Source organism: Pseudochaenichthys georgianus, chromosome 2, assembly GCF_902827115.2.
Source record: "Pseudochaenichthys georgianus chromosome 2, fPseGeo1.2, whole genome shotgun sequence".
Lineage (NCBI taxonomy): Eukaryota > Metazoa > Chordata > Actinopteri > Perciformes > Channichthyidae > Pseudochaenichthys > Pseudochaenichthys georgianus.
Genome location: NC_047504.1, coordinates 6,358,953 through 6,368,150, shown reverse-complemented (window position 1 = coordinate 6,368,150; position 9,198 = coordinate 6,358,953).

The window sequence follows — 9,198 nt, the reverse complement described above, 5'->3', positions numbered from 1 at the left end:
GCAGCAGGTGACCCCAGAGTGTGAGTATAATGAACAACTAAAGAGAGTGTAGTGGTATAAAAATAAAATATCTATCTTTATTGTCACAGTGGGGTTTTGCCATGCTAGAAACAAACTTTATTTAAAATATGGTGCACACATACAACAACAGCGTGTGTCTGTCTTATAAGGGAACGAAAGGGTTAACAGGGTGTTCATGCGCCCGGCTTCAGGCACACATCGTCGTCTTTCATTGGTCAGTCTTGTTAATTAATGAGTGAATGAAAAGGTCCGATGCAGGGATGGCGCCGCTGTGGGGCTTCCCGGTGTCGCGGCAACGGCAGTCTAGCGCTCAGGTCCGAGAAGAGCGAGAGGAGAGGCAGGAGACCGGTGAAGGGATGAAGGGCGGATGAAGCTTGAAGTTTAACATCTTACACTTTTATCAATAAAGCAACCTGTTTTCACTAGGCCACTTCTGCAGGGTCTGAAAGAATAGGTTTAGGCCTGCTGCCGCCTAGCTTAGCATAAAGACTAAACGCTTAAGCCTTTATGCTAAGCTAAACAGCTGAACCTCCATCCTTTTATTTAACAATAGAGAGAGGTATCAATCTTGCTTTCAACATTTGGCATTCACTGATACCTTCAGATCTTCCTTAAGCTAGTGGGTTCACATGTCATGATGAAGACTACAATCAGCCTTCTGCATGGAAATGTGCATTATCAAACCATCATGGGAGAGTGAGGCAAGGTCTTCAGGTTTTTGTAACTGCCGTATGATTGTAAATGCAGGGGTTGATGGATGGATGGATGGATGGAGACCATCAGTTCTGGGAGCAGTACTTCCAGAAACACACTGTTGGAGACAAAGAAGAAGAAGATTATTATTCTCCAAGATCTACAAAGTTAAAGGCTAATACTGGTGGGTCATTTCAGTCGGCACTTGATTTCTCTGTGTTGCCACCGTGTAATTCATATGTAGTCTGCCCATAATGCAGACAGCAGAACGGAAAGCGTCCTTCACCTCTTTTGTTGGTCTTCTTGGTCTGCGTTGGGAGGGACTTCTTGACATTTCGACCGGTCAGACTGGGGACGAGGACATCTGCACTGGCTCTGGACGCAGTGCTGCTGACTGCTGATGGGGCCACAGTGGTGGGCTTCACCCCTCCCTCAGCAGCAGGGTGCTTCAACAACAGAGAGAAAGAAGAGCAATGATGATTAAAACCAAGAATCATAAACGGCCTTATTCCTTTTGAAATGTAATTGAGAGCAAATATTTCACAGGTACTTACCACTCTATTTTTCCTCCCTGAATGTTTGCCATTTGCTGAAAGGACAAACAAAAACTGCTTTAGTGAAAATGACCCAGATGAAGTGCAGAACAGTGGCTAAATCACTGGTGTATGTGAAGAGACACTAGATAGTCCAAAAGACAAGTATGCATGTATAACAACAAAACAAATACAAACAATCCAATCAATGAAATTATTAAATGATATTAAACTAGCTGCATGCAGGGATCCAAATGTAAATGATTATTCTGACCAATGGATACTTCTGTATTGAGTATTATACTGTGGCATTCCACGTGTAAAGGGCACAGAATCTAAAAGCAGATTTCCTGAGCTCAGCGCTAACTCAAGAGGGCTTTAAGTGTTAGCCAATCACTAGAGCCAGTACAGCAAGGTCCAGAGGTCCAGTTCATTAATGACGTGATATAAGGTGGCATAACTCCAACGTAAAGAAAGAGATGATGATGAGGACAATAAGTATCCCTGAGGCCATGAAGAAATACAGAAAGCATTGGAGGACAGTTCCTGATTTTTAATGGATTGCTGTACAGCCGGTAATATAGACGAATGTGTCATCTGATGAACTTGACAGCCACTTTGAGATATGATTATTATAACTGCTAATTAAGACTGGATACTATATCATTTACATATACTGTAGATGTAAGGATGGAGTTGATTAGAAAAGAGTGCTCTAAGATAAATAGTTTGAGGTATACCTCTTGGCATGATGGTGATCCTGGAGCTCCGTGTGCTGTTAAACGCCCGGTGCAGCTCGTCCATGGCTGAGATCATCTTCAGCATCTGGCCCCGTTTATCTGGCCCTGCTGTCTCCGGGCTGCTCCTCACCCTGCCTTCCCTGACGCCCGCAGTGATGGTCCTTGTCGTGGTTTTGTCAGTTCTCGTTGTCCCATCCACTCCTGCTGCTTTGGTACTCAGAAGCCAGTGTTTCAGGAACTGGCTAGGATTTGTCTTCTCTGGTACAGCTGATGCATGAGTGAGACTGGGAAGAGGTTTTGCAAAGCCTGGGGAGAAAATCATATATTTGAAGTTTTCCAGATCCAAGTAGGGTTTATATGAAAAGGTTGACTGAGCTCTGATTTGCTGTAATTCTCAGTCTGCCGTTTCGTAGCATACTACCACAGATCCTGCACACACATGACCCTCAAACAGTCCTTAACACAACCACACAAACACACACACATAGCCTATTTTGGTGGGATACCATTGCTTTGCTGGTTGCTAGCAGAGTTGCTACGGGATCTTCAGCTGTGACATAAGAGTTGCATGAATTGTGTAATGACGTAGGAGGTTTCGCAACAGCGCAGCTCATTGTCTTAATGTTTAGACTAGTGCTGTCAATGGATTTTAATTTATAAAAGTTAATTACATGATATGCAGATTATTTAATCGCCATCAATTGGATATCCATATTTCTTTATACATTTCTGGCAAATAAAGATGTTTCAACCTAAAAGCATCACATGTTTGTGTCACACGAGTAAGGCATTGCATCATAATATCAAAAAGATGGATTAGAAATCAATACATTTTTGTATTTCCGATCATTTGATGGCATGGGCCGCCCCTTGCTATCAGATGATTCCTTTATAGACGTGCACATGTAAGGAATTTTAGAAAAGGTAAAGGAATTCACGGAATGCATGTCAGCAGGTTGCACTGGACCAATCAAAGCACACCATTTCTGTTGATTTCTCTTTTTAAGTTATTGATTTGAATCTAATTAAGTATTTTCCAGTCAATTATGTTATGTTTTCACCATCATCTGTTCAGTTTAAACCAAATCTGTTCAAACTACCAAAATCCCTAACCCTTTAAGCTGTTCCATCAGCTTCAACAGCTTCCTTACCTCTGTCAGTGGGTGCCGCCTCCACTCCTGTCCCCACAAACACCAGCATCATCACGACCACCTTCATCACAGACACAAGTGCTGAGCTGTTAAGCATGGTTACTGAGCACTGAAGGAATACCTATGTAGCAAGCAACTATAGTCACTATCAGTCAATTGACTTTCTTTTAACTCAGGATTTTGTTCCAAGAAGGTTCTCAAACTGACTTGTTTCTCATTTACTCTTCCAACTTTTTGTTGATGTTGCCGAGGATGTAGACGTCCACTGAGATGATTGGTCTTGGTTTTGAAAATCAATCAGCTTGTTCTGTTCTGATGCTTTGAGATACCGCAAAATGCCTTGAATTCGGATATACTCAAAAACGTTTTTGGTTGTTCTTAGCTTCTTCTGTTTTTCAACCAGGAGATGGTATTCGTCTAATTTAATTCCAAGTCTTCTCAAAAACGTTACAATAAAAAATCTTTCCGTTTCAAAATCTGTCTGTTCAATCCATGGATGCACCTCTTGAAGAAGGCTTGTCAACAGTTGGTCCGATCCGTTCCTTTTCGTAATGCACCAACCAATCTGGCCTTTATAAACCAGGGGTTCGCTCCTTCATGACGGATGGCTAAGCGTCAACCAATCACTGGCCTGAAAGCCACCAAACGCCCCGCCTCTTCCTCATTGATGGATCGGGGACATTTGGGTAGTTTGGCGGCGGGCTTTGTGTGTTAGGAGTCAAACCTATCTTTTTGTGAATGTGTTGTGTGTGTGTTTAGGCTTGTATTTAACGTGTGTGTGTTGTGTGTGTGGCCCTGGCTGTATAAGCAGTGATAAGGTAGTTCTTAATATGTTTGCTCAGGGGCCACAGAGAGAGAATGGCCCTCTGACGCATGAGGGCCTGGAGCCACACTGACTACACTCGCACACACACACAACTCGCAAATACAACATTCAAACACAGAAACCGACATGGCAAACTCATGTACGTACACACTCTCACACACACAATCCTGGGGTCAGTTTGAACTTGGAAGAAAGGGTGGAAGACACACACACACACACACAGCACACACACACACACACAGATTGTAAAAGAAGCGTGGGATGCACATCAAAGGGCAAAGAAAGGCTGAGCAGTCGTGTCCAAATGATGAAAGGCTAACCGAGGGTTTTCTCCCTTTTCGTGGCGACTAATCCCTCAGACAGGAAGTTGACAGAGTGACGGTGAGATGCCACCTCGCCAATAACCACCACAAAGACCCCAAAAAGCCCCAATACACGTTATGGAGGATGAAAGAAGATGAATGAATTTGGGATGCAGGTACAGAGGCCAAAATGGTGAACACAGCCGGGAAGAAATGATATAAGGTGTGTGTGTGCGCATTTGTGTGTCAGTTGCTGGGCGAAAAGAATTCAACTCAAGAACATCCACTCATTACTACTCTGTGTCTGTCTGCCCTGATGCTAGTGTGTGTGTGTGTGTGTGTGTGTGTGTGTGTGTGTGTGTGTGTGTGTGTGTGTGTGTGTGTGTGTGTGTGTGTGTGTGTGTGTGTGTGTGTGTGTGTGTGTGTGTGTGTGTGTGTGTGTGTGTGTGTGTGTGTGTGTGTGTGTGTGTGTGTGTGTGTGTGTGTGTGTGTGTGTGTGTGTGTGTGATGCACATGTGACGGAGATGGGACGGTGAAGTGAAGGACTTTGAGGAAAATAAAGAAGCACCTTCTCTACTTAAAACTCATCCATCTTCTCCCCAGTCTGTGTGTTGCTCTGTTTTTACCCACAATGCTTTGTCTTTTTATTTACCTTTCTGGAAATCTGCAGTTTTCTGGGAATTTTGGTGGATTTACTGTCACAGCTTTCCCGGACGTTGTCTGCTTTCATGCTGTTGGCTGACTTTATGTCTCTCCTGGAGCAACAATACAAGCTGCTCAGTTTAGTGTGAGGTCTTATGCCATATAACAATGGCTTCTTAATGTTTCCCGGAGCTACAGGATATATATCTGAGAGCAGCAGCAGTAGAGGGCAGTGTTCCTTCATATTTAGTGCCATCTGTAATTCCCCCTGGAGAAATACAGCACAGCCCTCTCCATATTCTTATGTTCAAGCATTGCATTTATATTGCTTACAGTCAATATTCTAAACATTGATCAAATATAAAATATTAAGCAAGTCCTAAAGTATGACATCATGTGGTTTTGAATAAGACTTTTGAATGTTTTAAATCACTCCTGTCTATAATAAAAGTGTTTTTTCACAAACGGAAGAATAATAAATCCAATCCTTTAAACTACAATCTATAAAGCAATGACTGTAAGATAAAATGATGATCCTAAAAATGGATAATAACAACATATTACAAAGAAAAAAAGAAAAATTACGAATAGGAAAACAATTGTTTCTCAAAAGAACAATACAAATATTCACAATATCGATTAATTATGAAGTCAAGATTATAATGACACCAAAATAACATTTTTAAAATAATTTTGACAAGCTCAAATGTTGAGATATGATACAATATAAATAAAGAGATAAACATCCCTTTGGGGGCAAACTATTATCTAGAGGAAAATAATAATCGACTTTTTACTTTTTTAAGAAAGAAGATTGATTGCATTGATAAGCTGTAAAAAAAGAGCATATGGGGGTAAAGATTTTGCATATTTAATGTATAATATAATATAACGTTTTTCATGGCATTTGTTACTACATTTTAATTTGTATGTTGATTTTGGATGTGACATGTCTATATGAATGTCAGATTGTGCATGCATTTCATGTGTTTCTTTTAATTGTGATTGAAATTTCAATGAACTCATCGAATAGACCAAATCACAACCGTCTTAATTTGATGCCTCCGATAATCTAACAGAGCTGAGAGCGAGTTAAAAAGAGACAGTGGAGAAAAGTGAGAAAAAGAGAGTTAAGGATGGAGGAGTGAGTGACGGAGAGGAAGAGGAGAGCACCCTGGGGAGAGTGAGGAGGAAGGTCAGGGACGAGGATGAAGAGGAAAGAAGGGGGGAAAAGAGAAAATGGAGAGGAAGAGTGTGTGTGTTTGTGTGTGTGAGTGTGTATGAGAGAGAGGGAGTGATTTGTTTTCAGTGAAAGGTGAGGCCACTTAGCCGAGGCGTAGAGCTACAGCGGAATCTATTACCATGTGTCAAAGGAAACACGAGAAGGGCACGACCTGTGTGTGTGTGTGTGTGTGTGTGTGTGTGTGTGTGTGTGTGTGTGTGTGTGTGTGTGTGTGTGTGTGTGTGTGTGTGTGTGTGTGTGTGTGTGTGTGTGTGTGTGTGTGTGTGTGTGTGTGTGTGTGCGCCTGTGTGTGTGTCTGTGCATGTATGTGTGCATGCCCACTATACTGTAAGTAAATGATAGATAACCCATGAGTTACTTATGCTTATGAATGTGTTTTGTGTGTAACCTGTGAGTTTCACCTGTGTGTGTGTGTGTGTGTGTGTGTGTGTGTGTGTGTGTGTGTGTGTGTGTGTGTGTGTGTGTGTGTGTGTGTGTGTGTGTGTGTGTGTGTGTGTGTGTGTGTGTGTGTGTGTGTGTGTGTGTGTGTGTGTGTGTGTGTGTGTGTGTGTGTGTGTGTGTGTGTGTGTGTGTGTGTGTGTGTGGGTTCAAGATCAGCTGTTAACTGGGTGATCACAGTCGCATTATTACTGATAAACATAATAGAAAATGCAACATAGACAAAATATTCTCTAAACTAGCCAGATATGTTGTCTTGTAGACATGTGTGTCAAATGATCACATCGTAATAGTGACGAAACAACAACAACATTTACAAAGTCGTTGTAATGTCCGATGTGTAGTAGGAAAGGCACTATGTCAAGTGTTCATGCATTTGCAATACCATTATAAAATAAACTGAGTACCACAATAAATATATTGGATATATAAACTTGAATATTCTATTAAGAAAGTGTGTGTGTGTGTGTGTGTGTGTGTGTGTGTGTGTGTGTGTGTGTGTGTGTGTGTGTGTGTGTGTGTGTGTGTGTGTGTGTGTGTGTGTGTGTGTCTGTGTGTGTGTGTGTGTGTGTGTGTGTGTGTGTGTGTGTGTGTGTGTGTGTGTGTGTGTGTGTGTGTGTGTGTGTGTGTGTGTGTGTGTGTGTGTGTGTGTGTGTGTGTGTGTGTGTGTGTGTGTGTGTGTGTGTGTGTGTGTGTGTGTGTCTGAAGAAACACTTGTAGGTCTGTAGATTGGAGTTTATCAGGGAGAGAAAGAACGAGACACTATCGGTATGTGTGTGTAGAAAGAAAGAGAGAGCTCGTCACTCTACACCTCATGGATTCTGTGGCTCACCAGAGGCCAGTGTGGTTCACTTGGGGCTGAAACACTCTAACCACACCGTGTGTGTGTGTGTGTGTGTGTGTGTGTGTGTGTGTGTGTGTGTGTGTGTGTGTGTGTGTGTGTGTGTGTGTGTGTGTGTGTGTGTGTGTGTGTGTGTGTGTGTGTGTGTGTGTGTGTGTGTGTGTGTGTGTGTGTGTGTGTGTGTGTGTGTGTGTGTGTGTGTGTGTGTGTGTGTGTGTGTGTCAAAGCCGCACACCGCTGGCCATCCTCTGTGTGTGTATAACAATATTTATTTGCGCCTGCACACGTGTTGAGGCTAACGAATCACTCCTTTTGACTTTCCACATATTTGAAACAAAGAAGACACACACACACACACACACACACACAGCTGGATCCTTTCATATAGCTATCATTGACCCGCAATTGTAAAATCCATTTTTTTTAAAGTGTCACGATGTGGGGTATACCTTGAAGTAAAGGCAACTCGGGACTAAGACTGTGACCTAATCCCCCGAATGGAGCTTGATTCCCAGTTGATTGGACCCTCCTTTCCAGAGTTATGAAGAGGGATTTTTGGGGGTGTCAGAGCATGTTTGGGGTGATTTTGGTCCATGTTGATTTCAAATGATTTAAGGAAGAAACCATGGGAAAGAGACATGGTTAAGATCAGGCACTAGTTTGGAGATGGTGAGAGTTTGTGGGATTAGCGTCAGGGTTAACCTCATTGTGGCGTTAGAGGGGAAGCCGGGTTTCATTATGTTTGTACCATGAACGTTATCAATGTCACAATCACAAGTCACAGTTCATATACAGAATCAGAATCCATCCACATGTTACTTGGCAGTGTCCAGTCCAGTAAACGCCTCCTTTACCGGACTGAGCCGTATACTTGCTAACATTTGATAAGAGAAGCTGTGTCAGCATTTGGTCCCTTGGTCAACACTCCATTGTGTTTGGAACCAAACAAGAACAAGGAGAGAGAGGGAGGAGGTGGAGGAGGAGGAGGAGGAGGAGGAGGAGGAGGAGGCGATGGGTAGATGGATGTGAAAACAAGTGAGCGGACTGACAGTCGGGGCAGCCATTGATCCTCCTCTCCGCTCCCTACATCCCATCCCGCTCTCCATCGGCAGAAGACAGATAGTGTTGAGGTGGCCTGTATTGGATTTATGAGTTAATGGCCTTGCCAGGATGAGACAGATGGAGAAATAAGGAAGAGGAGAAAGGGAGAGGGAGGGGATGGGGAGGACACAGTACAGGGGAGGGGATGTGGGAGTGGAAGAAAAGTTATTTTGTTGGTGCCCAAACATTGATCTGTATGTGGTGGTGGTTTTCTGAGGGGTAGGGTTAGGACCACTAGTGTTCTTTAATTAAAATGAACTTGTGAAGGGCTGTTACTAACTACTAAAAAAACAAAATGAATTTAAAGTCATGGCTGTTAAATTGAAATAAATGCAGTCACGCAGGAAAGTGTAATCACAGCGACCTTTGCCTCCCTGATAATACACGTGATTACTACTGCGCGTGTGTGTGCTAATGAAGTAGGATCATCTCACAGACTTTGAACATTGCTTTATTGTAGATATGTGCACAAACATATACAAGCTATATGTTCACATATATGCAATCACTTCTGTATGTCATAAGCGTATTAAATGGGGAGCAGATATGCAAACAAAGCTCTTTGACGCACAGCAAACAAGGATCAAACCAGAAATGAAATACATGCAGGATTTATGAAACGGACAGGACACAGCTGGGGAGGGCGGAGACACAGGGGAGGCAGGTG